This window comes from Syngnathus leptorhynchus, chromosome 15, assembly GCF_054491065.1.
Source record: "Syngnathus leptorhynchus isolate UIUO chromosome 15, UIUO_Slep, whole genome shotgun sequence".
NCBI lineage: Eukaryota > Metazoa > Chordata > Actinopteri > Syngnathiformes > Syngnathidae > Syngnathus > Syngnathus leptorhynchus.
In genome coordinates this window covers 1,020,570-1,035,043 of record NC_141209.1, presented here as the reverse complement: position 1 = coordinate 1,035,043, position 14,474 = coordinate 1,020,570, and the positions used below count along the sequence as shown (strand labels likewise).

General features: G+C 38.7%; 1 protein-coding gene across 5 annotated transcripts in view; it reads left to right on the top strand.

The window, feature by feature from the left end:
* The window catches only part of LOC147044892 (leucine-rich repeat and fibronectin type-III domain-containing protein 2), a 91,908-nt gene that overhangs the window by 24,959 nt on the left and 52,475 nt on the right, over positions 1-14,474 (top strand). The gene's annotated exons all lie outside the window — the stretch shown is intronic.

Here is a 14,474-nt window from a genome sequence, read left to right as displayed (position 1 = left end):
TTTGATCCGAGTAAGTGCGGTTCTTTTTGAGAAAATCGGACACGATGGCATAGCGTCTCGGGATCTCACAATTTCTTTCGAGGACATTAAGAAATTGCGTACAATTTGCCACGTAAAGTGCTAAAAGTCGTTCTGACATTGCCTTGCCCACCTGTGTTTTTAAGAAAGGGCTAGGCATAAATAGCGACAACTCGCCTCCGGAATACATTTGAATGCAGTTTCACTTCACTGCGATGCAATCAGACCTTCACATCTGCCTTTTTCTTTTCCTGGAAATGTTGACGCAATGATGGGAAAAGGTTTGTCAGGACCTCAAAGGATTACAGGCACAATCAAGTGATGATTGTAAAAGCAATGATGTCGGAAGCATTTTCACCATAATTGGGGCTACTGTGTTAGAAAATGGTGAGAGAAATCTCACAGTTGTGTTTCCTGTTGTATGTGCAAGATAAAATACAAAGCACAAATTAGATCTGTTCTGTTCATAAAAACAAGACTGAAGGCAAGTGTTTGTTTGTGTTTGCTTTATGTACGTTATGTCCTAGCCTTGGGGACCATGTATTGGCCATTTTTAACATCTATTTGGCTTGAAGTTACAACAAACAAATGGTCAGTCTCTCCACGGGCGCAAGTCAGCTTTCTGGCTTGTTATATTGACAAATAGTTGAGAAAATAGTGCATCCATCCATCCATGTGGCTGAAAGCTTTTCTTTGTCATATGGAAACTGGCTAGCTGTTACATATCATGGACAGTAAACGCTTGCATTTTTCAGGACTTGACAATTTATGTGCCGGCATCATGTTTTTTTTTTCCACATTTGTAAAAGGATTTTTCTTTTCTAATTTGTGAAAGGTTCTGTGGCAGGTAGGACTAATTCAAAAGGAAGACAGAGGCATATTTTTCAGACACATTATATATTGAATTTCCTGTTGTTCTATTGTTACTAATTTGCGTAAGCGTCGTCATTATTGAAATATGCTACCATCCAAATTAGGCCCAATAAATTTAGTCACTGAGGCCCAAATTGCGGAAGATGTCATTGTATGAGAAATTAGCTTGTTCACTGACTAATGGGTTCCCGTTTGCTAATTTTAGTCCTCTGCTAAGGGAACAGAATACAAAGAAGCTTGCTGATATCAGTTTTAAGCAGGGTCACATGATGTGATGCAACATCAGAGCTAAGGCAGACACAAGACTGCAGTTTAATTCTACCCATTCCTCGCCGGAGCTTATCAGCGAACAATGACGTGACGCAACTTTTAGAAAACTGTCTTGACCAAAGTCTTCCACCTACATTCAGCCCTTTGGAAATTTTGATGGGATTTATTTGAGGATTTGAAGGGAGCAAACTATCTTTGAAGTGTTTCTCACTGGGGTCGGCCAGAAACCTCCTCGGTAACAATTTCATAAATGCACATACAATGGCAAATACAGTGGCAGGAAGAGTTTGGAGCTTCTACTCAAGCGCTAGGTGAATGAGTCTGTGTGCCATTTGGTTGTTAAATAGGGCAGGGAACAGGTGAGAACAACAACATGACTCACACAAAATGGCTTTTCAAGATAAGTGCATGAAATGAGCAGAATAAGGCAAAGATTTAGCAGAACATTATTAAACCAGCAACACTTAAGCAGCTAGCACGGCACCTTTGGTTGACATTTATTTTGAAATGCAGATTGATGCAATTCTGTAAAAAAAAAAAAATACATTTTGAGAAATAAAATGCTCAAAAGCAAGCAAACAAATGAATGAGCACTTGGAAGTCATCTTTTTCTTTTTAAATCCGATTTCACTCATCCTATTGTGTCTTGAAAGCTACTGTCATTCTTGACAGGGATGACCTGAAGCCATCTGGTGTACATGAAAAGTGGTATTACAAGGCAGGTCATGTCAACCTCTTCAATGATTGAGAAGTGTAATGCCCTGCCCAGCCAATCCAATGATGGTGATAATGCTCGAAAATACCCTCAAGCAACCACAATTACCTCAAATGTTTCCAACGACAAAGTATCTCTTTGGGGGGGAAAAAAATGTTTGGTGGAAAAAAACAAAAGAAATAAAATGCCTGTTTTGTGGGAGGCGTAAACTAAATATCACCTCAATATATCAACCAAAATAAATGACAAAATATAAAAATAGATATATATTTGTTTATCTTGTCAAATATAGAGAATCATCAATGAAAAGTAAGTTGATTTGGATTTATTTCAAACAGAATAAAGGCCATTTTGTGGAGGAGATATCAGTTTCAGTTAAGCATGTATGCCATATTGTAAAGCCATTGTCTGTGCTGGCGTAAACTATACAAGCAACCGTATGTAAGAGCAGACAGGCCGTGTCAAGTCAGTTTTGTCCTTGATGGCATGATGTGAGGCATTGTGTGGAAAATTGCTTATGCTGCCATTGAGAAGGATGTATTGTCATGTAGCACGCTTCAATAGATTGCAAAATAGGACTAACCACTGTTGACAATAGAAGTGATAACCTATACAAAATGCCTTTTTGCCAAAGATTCAAAAAAGAGTTTCTTTGAAATGAATTGTGACCAGGCAATTTCCTCTGGGATGCAGTCAGCATTTTCCAATGACCATCTTTCAACAATTGTAAGCATTCACAATTGATTTGTCAACTGTTCGTTGTCCATATAATTCTTATTTTGATCATTGCTTGAAAATTCACGTTGCAATTCACATATACTTGCATCAATGATTCTCTAAATCTGACGATAAAAACAGCGCAACATAAAAACTATCCTGCAATAACGCCGAGTCTTCACTTTTTATTGAATCTTTTTGGAGAGATTATTTTAACGGTCATGGGAGGAGGCATTTTGTGGCGCTATAAACTGGACCGGGCTATATCATAAGATGATGTTTTCCCATCACATTTAGATGAATGAGCACTCTTATGGCGGACTGCCTCATGTTTATAAACTCAACTGTTGTCATTAAGGTCTTGTTTGTGTAAAACGAGCCACCATGGCTATAATACAGCCCCAAAAAAAATATCTGTAGTCACTTGTCTTAAACGTTGCGACAATGCGATGGTCTTGTTTTTTTTCTCACCCTGAGAAAGAATCGAGGTGTTATGTACGCTTAGTGGCACTCTCTAAAATGTCATTGGCCAGATAAGCATGATGGCCTAACAAGTGTTATCAGCGAGAGAGGCAGACAGACAGACAGACAAAGAGAGAGGGAGAAATCAAGCAGTGTTAAATTACAGGGTCAGTATGACAGTTTGACAATTTTGTGGAGTTTTTTTGTGTGTGAAATAGAATCATTTGTCAGTTTCTTTTCAACACATAAAAAAAAATTAAGCACCAGGGAAAATTGCAAGTTATAAACCAATTTCTTTCCCCTTCAGGCCAGACTTCAAATTTGCAGTCAGAAATCGAAGCAATCAAACTATGCCAGCGGTAGCTGGCAATGAGGATGATGCCACTAGAGGAAGACATACAGTACGTGGCTATGTCGCAAAATTCTTTGTCAAATATTTGAGAGCGACGTGCATCAGCAGATTGAGAAAGACAAAATAAAACTGCTCGGGAAGAATAAAAATTCACTGATTAAGTCATGAAACTGTGCCGTAGGGGTAGTGTGGGATTGATTCCTGCTCAATGGCGGTGTGCATGTGGATGTGATCGCTCGTCGCTCTCTAAATTTGCCCTATGACGACCAGGTCGGTCAGGGTGTACAGTCTGCCTTTCGCCCGATGTCAGCTGGGATAGGCTCCAGAACCCCCTGAAAAGGGTAAGTGGCGTTGCCGTCTCCATTGCGGCTCATTGCCCTCGCCATCTGCGCTCATAGCCATATTCTCGCCTCGACGGACGACGGCTCCAAAAATACTTGGGGATTTTCTTGAAATCAATACTGTGCGCGACTAATTTCTATCTTTATCTTTGGCTGATGACTAATGTTCACGCATTACACGATACATTGACTTCAGAACCATACCCATGTTTCGATTGAATATTTACAGCAACCCTGACTGTAAAATGTGATATTTTTCGCAATGACTGTATCACTCTCGACCTCAATAATATACGCATTATTAGCCAGCTTGGGTCTCGTTTGAATAATTCAGCATCGCACTGGCAAAAGTGTAGGGAATAACATAAGCAAGGTCTGCCAGCACTTTGCCGGCTTTTCAACAAACGATATTCATCTCAACAGCCACCCTTGGCAGGTATGCATGCAAACACACACAGGAACTCCAGCAGCAGACCCGCTGCACTTCACTCGCCGTTGTGCGCTGGGCGGAACTCAAGGACGGGTCAGCCAAGGTCACTGCTCCATCCCTGTGGGAGAGTCTTTGCTCATGAAAATGTAAATGCAGGTCTTGAGTGGTGATAAGAGTCTTTTTATTATGAGCCAAAGTCATTTGTATGGCCATGGAAATTAGCACACATAGGCATTGACCAGAAGAAGGTGGGAGTTTACCCCCCCGCTTTTGGCTCATTTATTCAGCATGCGATAGAAAATAACACAGGGTGTTCACAAAGTCCATTTACAACTGAAAAGGACATATTAATTAATCGGATCGAGGGAAGGAATATGTGGGGAAGGGACCCTTTCGGATGATGGGTGCCAAGGTTGTTTGCCGAAGAATTTTTAATGACTGAAGGGAATACAGATAGATACCTGTCTTGTAGATTTGAAAACATTTTTTTTTTTTTTTTATAAAGCTGCCACAGTAACTGCAAATTTGAACAGTCTTTTGCACCATGAGCAGCAAGTGCAAATCAGGCATCCACTATCCTGCCAAGTAAGTTATGCCATGCATTATTTATTTATAGAGCATCCGAATAAACTGGAGTTGTCTCACACTAGGAAAAAAGTTATGCTGCTAAATATTTGTACACTCACACAAATTCACGCATTTTAAAAACAAGAATGACTTCTATTTTAAATAGACACAATTTTAACCATTCATTTTACTAATTAATTTTGATGATTTTGATTTCAAATAACACCGTTTTGATTGAAAGAGTTAACAAAAGCAAGTTTAACTTGGCTGAGAGATTTCATGATGCCGTGCTGATATACGATGCCCGCCGTTGTAGTAAAAACACCTTGGGAATACGGTAGAGATCATGAGAGGAAGTCTTCTCCCCAGACCAATTGTATCTGGGAACAAATAAATGTCTGCCTCAAATACAAACACTGGTAGTTATACAGATGTCAACAAAGGTCAGCCGAGAGAGAAAGTGGAGCACCTCCTTGAAGGTGTGACACACACCCCACGACAAACAAGCTATCCCTTTGTGGACAATATTTTTATTTGTAATGGATAGCCCCTTAATTGTTTCTAGGTCCCATAGTGAGCCAACAAAGATATGTCCACATAAAAAATGTGGCCAAATGTATTGCCATGTCCATTGAAGCTCAAAAATCAATACGAAGAAAGAAATATGTTGGAGCAGGCATGTCACTTCAAATCATTTCCACCTGCTCCACTTTGAGTAAGGCGTCAGCTCTGCCACTACCATCGCCTCTGGTAAAATTCCAAACTTAAAGTGCTTGTGTAGAGCAAGCATTCTATATTGTGTAGGAAGCAACATGTCAAAACACTGTCATAGCACCATTCTTTTGCATTTTTTAGCACGTGTACAAGCGGGAAAATAAATAGGTCGTTGTCTGACGAAAAACATTTTCAACACAGTTTGGTAGGTGGACAAGGTTGAATTTATTATTTTTCTTTTTTTTTTCTTTTAGGCCTTAAAAATGAGCCTTATAATGACTCACCATTGCCATCACATTTAAACGACATGGAGACAACGTAACGCTTCACATATTATTAAATTTGACCCGGTAGATCTGTCTGACCTTTGACCCGGCCTCCTTCCGGCCCATCTGCCAAATTGCAAATATTGAAGCTCTACATGAAGTCGTCTCACGTTGGAAACGATTGAATTCCGTAGGCAAGTTCCTTAGATATGTTGTCGGAAACCTTGAAGTGTCAAGTGATGGTGAGAATCAGATAGCATCTACTACCCCCAGTGTAGTCCCATCATCATTCTTCGTGTCTCCAACTACAGAAGCTTGCCGAGGTGCCCCGTTAAAGGTTCTCTTTAATCATGTCAACTCTCCAACTGCCCGCCGCGTGAACCCTCCAGTATATTTGATGAAGATGTCAACACTGATGCAGGTGATCATTTGCTTGCGATACTCTGCACTGGTCTTGGTAGCATGACAGGGGATTGACAAAAATGGAGCCATTTTAAGATGAAGAGCTTTCCCTCCAAGCCCTGACAGCGTAGCCTTTGAACGGACAGCTTCATCTATCAATGTTCAAGTACAAAATATTGCAAACTCAAACATTCAGCACGTCGCGCACATCTGCTTGCTGTGTCGTCTGAATGCAGAAACCCTTGCGCGGTTGTGTGTTGCGGAGAGCCATTTGGAAAATGTGGGCAATATAGTTATTCCCTGATATTTGATTGCTCTGAACTGGTTGTGTCCAGTAGCAGGGGCTTCATCCGACGGGCTGTGACGTCTCAGCTCTACTTTGTATTGATTTGCTGTAAATACTTTGGAGTGAAGGAACAGTGCAACTCTGTATCCCTCCCACTGAGTTTCCTTTAATTGGAGTGCATCTCCCCTCTGGAAATCCGTCCAGTGTTGCTAATGGTGTGTTTACGCGTTGCTTTCAAAGCAGAAGATTGCAAATTGCACAAGAATAGTCTGTAACCTGGAGTTTTGACTTTTGACCTCATAATGAATTTCAAAAATGTGATGTACTGCACATTTGTGCAAACTAATTATGAGTGTGTGTGTGGGTGTGTGTGGTGTACTCTGGATGGGTGGTTCAAGTCCATTATTGGCTTTTGTACTTTGTCATAGCGTGACTACCCCCTCCCTTAGGTTGTGTTGATCATTCTCTCAGAAATGAAAGGAGAACAATGGTAGATTATTTGCAGTAATGTTGTACACCCCGGCAAATGTGGCTCATGCTTTGTATCATTGCGTCCCTCCCTATGAAATATGCACACACCACGTGAGCCAGACCTTTCAGAAAGACCTTTTAATCTAATGATCACTATTTCAATAATTAATCCCTAAGCCTATTTTAGTTTCTTTCACTTTGCAATTTGCTCCTACAAAAAAACAGTAAATAAATAAATAAATACATAAATAGCTTCTTTTTTCCCCCATTGCAATTGGTAGCGTTAAACCCAACTAATTCTCTCGAGTGAAATTTCCAAGGTAGTGTGTGGTCTGACTTTCTAGCATCCCCCCCACCACCACCACCAGAGAAGAAAAATACAATATCTATTTTCCACTGCTAAATGAAGTGGTGGGAATGCAGTGGAGAGTTTGTAATTAACTTGACTTAAATTGGTTTCAGTCTTCTCATGACTTATGTTCCCTTTTCTATATTACTTTGTATCCGATATGAGAGGGACGTCTGTCAATTCTTGTTTCACTTTGCCCATCTCATTTCAAAGAATAAGTTATCATTCGGAGGTTCTCCAGAATTTCATTGAAAATGTATTAGCATGCAATATTGTCTTGATTTAATGTCCGTGGCCAAATTGAATGGGATGTTTTCAATCTGCTTACAGCTTGAATCCCAATGATGTTTTTAGACCAACATTCACAGATAAATATAACATTTCAGCATAACCCTGAGGTTACCTTGTTCAAAAGGTTTGCAGGAAATGAATCCTAGAGAGAAATACAGCTGAGATTCAAAAACTGGAGACAGGATAAAGCTTGTTATTTCCAACTCCTGTCGAGAAGCAAGTGAGATTTAATGGAACCTCAATAGATGGCCATAAAACTAGATTATAAAATCTCCTTATTGAGAGTCAAAGGCACAGTGCTGAAATGTCATTGAATATATTTTCACTTCTTACTTTTCTTGTTTTTTTCAGACAATTATGTGATTTCAGATATGTTTAATGGACATATTCTCAGGATATTAAGTAAAAGCCATTTAATTATGACAGACATCTGGTTTGAGGAAAGAAATTCAGGATTGCAAGTCGAGATATTTTATGTGCTGTGCAGTGTAGGTCATCTCCAGTAAATCACACACATGGTGAATATTTTTCTCATCATGTCTCTCACATTTAATTTCTTTTTCTTTCATTTTAAACGGGCTTTTATTGAGAGTTGACTTGATGACGACAGATGGCGGGCCATAATGAATGCAGATAAAAGCTGCATGCAAGGTGCTAGGTAAGCAAATGGAATTCAGATGAAAGCAAATGGAATTCAGATGAAAACAAATCTTAAGTGATTCAAGGTTTTAAGATCCATATATGTATATGTGGTCTAAGAAAATATTGTAGATTCCAATATGAATCATGAATATAGCACAACTGGCTAATTGACTAATATCATTCACTCAACAAATCTATTTGAGTGCAGCAGTAACTGATGAATGTTGCAAATCATTCCCTCATTACACAACGTGCTCTCTTCCGTATTTGTAGATGCGGTAATTGTAAAAAATGAACTCACTGGAGAGTTTTATTTGATGCTTTTCTTCCACGTACGAATTACAATTAATTCCGCGCTGAAGGGTTCCTCCTGGAAGACGAATGGCTTTTCTTTTCCGGTACACATTGCACTAATCTTTGCCAAGGAATTAATGTTATGCAAAGAGCTGCTGACTGCAGAATATTTATCCCTGCACAAAAAACACCATGTGATTTTGTTTTGTTCTGATAACGTGATTCATTAGGCAATAACCAAACAGGGCCAAGCCTATAAAATATCCACATTACCTTGTCATTTGTTGTATGTGAGAGGCAATACTAAAATCCAATTGTAAAGGTGTGAAATTGCAAATATATCATAGTGAATCACTTTGAGAAAAAAAAAATGATCCAGAGGCATTGTATACAATTTGTAAACATATTTCCTGTGTTTGTGTACTGTATTAAACTACAATGTGTACAAAATATGTCATTGAATGCACGGTACACAATATGCACACATTTTGTGTATATTTGTGTGTGATTCATTTAATAAACATACTTCATGTGGTTTTGCACAGTATTAAAAAAAACAGACCGATGTGACACTTTGAATGTAACGGTGAGCCCGAGCAGTAATCCAGCGCTGCGAGTTCGATACAGTGTTCCACAAACATTTTTGATTCCGGTGAGCGATCTTACCTTGTCTGAGCGTCTTCAAAAAAGATTTAGGTGTGCTCCCAGCTGCCTGACCCCGTGTACCAAAGACTTCATTTTGTCTGGTCTCCAGTGTAAATAGCTCACTCACACTATATTGATGGAATGAGCGGCTGACTTTGTCAACGTTGACATTAAATCCCTAAGCATAAAGACCTTCAAATATTAGCCTTCTTTGTGACTGATATTTGATCAAAAGCGCGGAAAGCTCATAGGCTGTACTGAAATGGATGACGACGGAAATAGATGTACGCACGACGAATAATTTCTTGGTCGGTGGACAAAATGTTGTGCGATAAAATATTGTGTGTTAAATGTGTCATCTTTTTTTGTTGTGTTGGGCCAACAGTGAGCATGAGTTTACTTACCATGACAATTAGGAGCCTTGGGACTTTTGTGTTGAGCAGAGCCTCAGATTTGATTGAGAGAGTCAAAAAAAAAAAAAACCCTCTTAAATTCACATAGCTAGATTGATTGCACTTTCCCTCGTGGGCCACTTCATTGCTAAACCACTGAATTAAACTTGTCAATTAGTGTGTGGATACACAGGTAGATCGATAAATACAAATACCCTCCATCCATGGCTGACATTCTGGTCTGCATTAAATAGCATAACAGCACATGTTCAAACAACCACAAGTTGGAATGCATCTACATTTTCAAACGTCCACATACAAGGCCTGAATGCTTGCAGGAAAACAAATAAAAGCGCAAATGAACAGAGAAAAGACAAATACGAAATCTGGAAGATGCTTTATGTAGAACTGGAAAGCAAATACACATCCCAGGTGAAAGATGACTTTTGACCCCCTGATATGTCAACCATCCTGGATAGGATATCATTCCAAATCATTGGGGTTTACGCTTGGCTGTTTGAAAATGATCCAAGAAATTGGAAAGGTCAACACACAGAAAATAACAACTATATTGATTTACCTTCTTTACTGTCAATGTCCTGAGTTTGAGGAATAACCAAATAAAAGTTTTGTCCAACAGTGCAGTTGTACTCCAACAACAACCAAATATATAAAACCAATATATTTATAAAAATTAGGCCATAAGCATTAGCGGATACACTCAATTTGAACCTTTAATCCTAGCTTGTAAATTTGAGAAATGCAACTGTCAGAGTACACGCACTTTTCATTATTTGCTGATGAAGTAGAGTTGGATACAGTAACAGCATTCACCTGATTTAGCCTTTTTTTTTTTTTTTTTTTTTTTTTTTTAACTTTGTCCCCGGTGTGCCAACAAAGCCGGACGCGAGTCTTTGAATATTTTATGACTCATGGAGACTTCTGGAGCTTTGCCCAGTACTGCCGTGTTTGATAGTGTAGCACTTACCAAAGGCTACTAGCGCATAGCGCCAGCATCTGTTGAAACAAAGTTTTGGAGCAATAACTTTTATTATGGATGCAGTCTATTGGGTTGAGCAGGATTATAAATGCACGACTGTAACCTGCATTTTAACGTGTCTTTAGCCTCCATCTCTTGGGAGTTCCTAAAATTACACCACTGACTAACTTTACATTCATAAAGGATATCACGTGAACGGCTCCTTTTCTAATGATATTATTGTTCATTTGTTAGCACCAATAGTCGCTAAGCCTCCTCAAAGCCGCCCTTAAACCTCAATAAGATCATTACGTCTACATGGTTTTATTTTATTTTTTTACAACAGCAACACTTTCAAGGAGACAAAATGAATGCATAGTGTTTAAAAAAGTCAGTGTTGTGCATATTGTTAAAAGCAATGCAGCAATAGTTTTACTCTACACTAAAAGGTTATGATTTGCATAAAAATGAACTATTCTATTCCTCCCACTGCAACTCTTGTAGTCTTAATTTAATTTGTGTTCTTTTTAATGAGTTTTACTGAAATGACAAGTTGTGGGACTATTTCTCTGTGCCCACTTTTTTATTTTTGTCTACTTTAGCATCACATAATGTCTGAATCCCTTGCTCTTAAGATCAGCACCATGGACAGCGCCCGCACAGACTAGCTACCGTGCGGTCGCTGTCCACGGTGCTGATCCCTTTGATAGCAAGGGATGCATTTTTTTTCAATTGCTATTTAGGTGATGCCAGCAAAGATCAGTTTAATTGTATAATTTGAACATTTCTCGGTGGAAATATATCACATTCTTACCACTGTCGCGTACCACACACAATTAACATTTAAATTGTTTCTAGTACCTTTGGACAAATGTCGTCCCTCAGATTAAAATACGAATCAAGTGTCTGGGACATAGTCGATAAAAACTCCGCTCCATGAATATCATGTAAAAATTAAATGCATCCATTCCATATGGGATTGAAGCCAAAATCCAATAAAAAGGGCTAGTTTTTGGTTGAAGGAGAAGGGGGAGTTCAATGTCTTTAATGGCCTCAAAACCGCAGCTTTCAGAACTCTTGCTGTCAATATGTCAGACTCTTACAAGGTTTTTTTTTACTTTGGCGTTGAAATTACAGAAGGTGGCGCAGCAACGGCTGTCTGTTCTTGCAGCAGGGGCAATAAACTCTGTGCAGGGTTCAGCAGATGCTATTTATTTCTTTTCCTTTGTGATGGCTATCAATACTACGCCTTCTCCCATGCTACTTGCATCCGCTAAGTAAATGTCAGTGTCTTTCAATAATAAAGTATCAACTTCTCCCCCAAAAACTTCATCTTGCTGCCGTTTTGTTTGCCAAATCTAACATCAAACTCAGTGGCACTTTGCCAATTTTAATCACCAGTGTTTAATTGAGAAGATTCAAACTCAATTAATTCATGTTTCCACAAAAAAAAAAACGGTTTGTATTTTTCTTAGAAATTTACATATCTACCCAGACACCAGAAAAAAAAAATATCCTCAAAGTAATACTTGTAGAGTTTTCTTTTTCCACATGAAGAAAACTTTTTCTTCTCATCATTCCACTTAGCTTGTCAGAGGTTTTTCTGAAATTACCATGTAGTAGTTCTTGGAAGAGTTTAAGAAGCTGAGGACATGCAGCTTCATAATGAACGTGTGTGTGAACTTTTAAGTGCTGCGACCGCCTTTGATACCTCTGTCAGCTTCTCACCGTTTTAAGAGTGGAATACTCATTTTCACAAGAAGAAGTAGAAGAAAAAATACCTTAAATGCATATTGCAAATACGAGCATATTTTATGAGTGTTCTTACTTAGGAGTCACATTAAGTATGTATCAAGTAGTACCTGAGTTCCTTTGAGGACTCGGTCAATATAGTAGAAGTTCTGAAACGCTAAGCAAACATTTTTCACATAACGATGGAAAATATTTTATGCTCCACCAATGCCGGTGTTGATACATTAATTCAGATTGTTTCCTCTCTCCGTGACAGGCCAACCAGCACTCCAAAAAATATAACTATGTCAAAAGTGATCCTTGACCTACTGTTCTTTTCATTTGCAGAAAATAAATGATAGTTTGTACAGTCCCTATACATACATTTGATAGCCCAAACTTGTTGTGGCTTTTATTACAAAACTTCAGTATCATTTTTCTACTTTTAGTAGTCTTTTGGAACAGTCTGTGTAGTTGTGCAACTTTATTGACTTGAGCATATGGTTTGGATATGGCCTATAAAAATACACTTTTAATGATTCATTTTTGTAATAGCTTTAACAAGTATAAGAACTTGGAATTTATGAGTTCTCAAATACAAGGGGTGGCCATTCCGTTCCAAGGACGTGTATCCGAGACGGACACAGATTTTGTTTTTATCTTTTCAACTTGTCAAAACAAATTTCAATTGTCTATTTAGTCTCCCATAAAAGATTATTTTATTGTGCCTAACATGATCCATTCCTCCCCCCAGTTATTAATGATAAAGGTTATTTTTCATCATAAAAAGAATTCATAAAGTCACAGGCCACATTGTGCTTGCTTATTCACGAAACAAAAACACACACTGCTACATGTAACAAGTTACACAATTGTTCCTCATGCTAGTTATTAATGTGTTGCTGAGATTGCAGTGAGGCGTTGTCCTTAAAGTAACGTCAAGCACAAACATGCCAAAGCACAAATGAGTGGCCAGCGCAAGCGAGCTTGAGGAGCTCAGGGAAAGATACGCTACATTACAACTGGCACAATTTAAGTGCACTCACAACACGCCTAACATCACCATGCACATCTGGAAGCTTCTACCAGGCTTTCATTATGGAGTTCCACACCTGATTACAGCACACTTGTGAGTAACACAATGCCAAGCCTCTTACAAAGCCAGTAAAAAGTATCAGTTTGCAACTTCAATATTGCGAAAATACACATTTTTAAAATGAACAGAGCAAAAATTTACATTGGCATTTGCATAGTGACATTTGTGTAACTCCAACGGTTGACTTATGGAAAATTCAGCACATTCTTTGAATCAACAGTCCAGAGGAGATTGAGGTGCATGTTGATTTTACCGTGAAAAAGGGAAGCGTGACATGAAATTGATGAGTGCATGGCAGCAGGAAAAAAAACAGGAGGAGTAAACCTGTCTAGCTGTTGTAGTGTCATTGGGAATTGTGCTTGCTTGACCATGTAGTTAGTTGGGCTACCTCGCGGGCAATGGCTTAGACATTATAATTTCCACGGACATTTTGTAGAAGTGAAAAGGTGCTTGTCCCATTGTTATGTCCTATTATTAAAGCCTCAGCTGTTGTGAAATGCACTATATAAATATTGCATTGTAATATCCTTATCAGAAATAAGGTCATTAAAAGAAATTTGAGCATATTTGTGAGATGTATGTACCAAGCCGGTAGGCCTTCACATTATTCGGTGCTCAACAAGTACAGTAGCTCTTGGTTGAAAAAAGATTGGCGACCCCTGTACAGTATACTGGCCCCACACAATTTTAACAATATGTGTCTACATGAGAAATTAAAAATGATTACTGCCAAGAAAGATTTTTCATCATCCCTTGCAAATTGCTGCATAATGGGCTGCAGTTTTGCAATACAATCCATCTTTTTATACAGTAATGCTTTCGCCATAACCAATAGCTTTAGAAAATCATGGAACATAAAGGCTCAAGCTCTTAACACGTTTTTCAAGACATGGTAGGTGACCAGTAATGTCATCAAAGAAAGTCACAGCGTCTTATTGACTGATTTAGACATTGATCAAGTGACTGTCATCAAACCGTTAATCTATTCTTTTGTGTGAATGACACAGTAAACAATGTATTGCTGTGAGTTCCTTGAGTTCATGTACTATTTCTATCTTATTCATCTCCGGTTAAAGTCCTTTTTGGTTGCTTTTTTGCAACACCATACTCCTTCCAAGTCTGCAAACATTTGTCACTATTCATCTCAGCAGTTTCTCCGACGACGATGACT